The sequence below is a fragment of the Erinaceus europaeus genome, chromosome 1 (assembly GCF_950295315.1).
Source record: "Erinaceus europaeus chromosome 1, mEriEur2.1, whole genome shotgun sequence".
Classification (NCBI taxonomy): Eukaryota; Metazoa; Chordata; class Mammalia; order Eulipotyphla; family Erinaceidae; genus Erinaceus; species Erinaceus europaeus.
The window spans coordinates 181,559,264-181,561,305 of record NC_080162.1 but is presented as its reverse complement, the minus strand read 5'-3'; the positions used below and the strand labels follow the sequence as shown (position 1 = coordinate 181,561,305).

At 34.1% G+C, this 2,042-nt stretch overlaps 1 non-coding gene across 1 annotated transcript; it reads left to right on the top strand.

Annotated features, from left to right (window-relative positions):
- The first annotated feature begins 939 nt into the window (after positions 1-939).
- Positions 940-1,051, top strand: LOC132542779 (U6 spliceosomal RNA). Its single transcript, XR_009553757.1, has one exon. It is a non-coding gene; the product is annotated as a U6 spliceosomal RNA (small nuclear RNA).
- Positions 1,052-2,042: the final 991 nt, after the last annotated feature.

Genomic DNA, 2,042 nt, shown 5'->3' with positions numbered 1-2,042 from the left:
GGGGAGTCATTTTAATTTTTTTTTCAAATTTCTTTAAAGTTTATTTGAGGTAACCTTGGTTTACAAGAATATACATGTTTTAGAAGTATAGTTTCCCACTTCTTCAAAATATGTTATCACATCACACAAAAACAAAGTACCACTGTCCATCCACCAAATCCCATTGCCCTCTTTCCACCATCTTGACTCAGTCCTCCCTTCTATCCTCTTCTGTCATCTCAGTTATGCAAATTTTTGTCTTCATTAGACTTGGTATGTTTTCTTTGCTCTGTTTCTTTAGCCCCTATTTGTGACTTAATTCTGTACTTTCATTTTAAATGTTTCTTTTGTATTTTTGTAGCAAAGGTTTAGTAGTAATATTCATTTAAGTCTTTTTGAAAAACTCATCATTCCTTCACACTTGACTGTTAATATAGTAGGATAAAATATTCTTGGGTGGGTGTGTTTTTCATTCAAAATGTTGAATATATCCTGCCACTCCTTGCTAATTTTTAGTTTCAGTTGAGAAAGTATCTGACAGTCTTATGGGAGTTTACTAATAGGTGGCACTTTTCCCTTTTCTAGATCTTTCTAATACTTTGCCTTTAATCTTTGTCAACATAATTATTATGAACCTTGGTGAGTTTATGTTTGTATATATTTATTTTCTTATTTTGGAGTTCTTAGAGCTTCTTAGATCTGAAGACTTATCCCATTTTTAGGTTGGGTTAAATTCTTGCCTGATACTCCTCAATTAAGAACTCTGTTCTTCCTCATGGGGTTTATTCTAGGAAAGTAAGGAAAGTTCCATGTGCACCAGTCAGTTTATATCAAATAATGTAATTCACCATATAAACGAGAAAATGAAAAATCACATAATTATTTCAACAGATGCCAAGAAAGCTTTCAACAAGATTCATCATCCTTTTATGATTACAATTCTAAAAATGATGGGGATTTGTGCTCACTTTAGCAGCATATATACTAAAACAGGAATGATATAGAGAAGATTAGCATGGACCCTGCACAAGGGAAAAAAAAGTCGAGGATTAAAGAAACATACCCCAATTTAGTAAAGGCTATTTGCAACAAACCCACAGAGGATATCATGAAACCAAAAGCTTCTCCTCTTAGATCAGGAACAAGGCAAGGTTGTTTATTCTCATTGTTATTATTCAACATACTCTTAGAAGTTCTATCCATAGTAATTAGCAAGGAAAAGAAATAAAAGGAATCCAAATTCGAAAAGGAGAAGATAAACTATCACTATGTGCGGATGGCATGATAGTACACGTAGAAAATCCCTATGAATCTATTATAAAAACTCTTAGAAAAATGTGCAGAGGTACTGAACAGACTCTTAAAATGCTTCAAGTCACTGATTATTAGAGAAATGCAAGTTAAGGCAACACAAGACATGGTAATATAACTCACTTGGGAAGTCTCCTTTGCCATGTGTGTGTCTCAGGATCAAACCAGGCTCCCATTACACTGGTAAAGCTTTCCCCTCTCTTTTTGTATCTTTGCCTCTGACTCTCTCTTTCTATGTGAAAAAAAAAAAAAGGGCCTGGATTCTGAAGCTCCAGCAAATACTACCTCCCACCTCAAAAAACTAAAAAAATAATACCTCACAACTAAGAGAATGTCATACCTTGAAAAGGACAGAAACCACAAGTGCTAGGATGTAAAAAGAAACTCCATCAATACTGTTGGTGAGAATATAAATTGGTCCAGTCCCTATGAAAAACAGTCTGAAGATTCCTGAAAATATTAATAATGGACCTGTCATATGATCCAAAAATTCCACTCATAGGTATATGTCCAAAAACCATAAAAACACACATACAAAAAATTCTATGCACACTTATATCCATGTCAGCACTGGTTGTAGTATACCAAATCTGGAAACAACCAAATATACAATAATAGCTGAATGACTAAGGAAACTGTTCTATATACATAACACTTGTTTCTGTTAGAGAAAACCAGTGCCTGGTCAGTTGGGATAGGTTACATCATTAGATCCACTTTTACTGACATCCTAGGATGAGAATGGTGTCCTT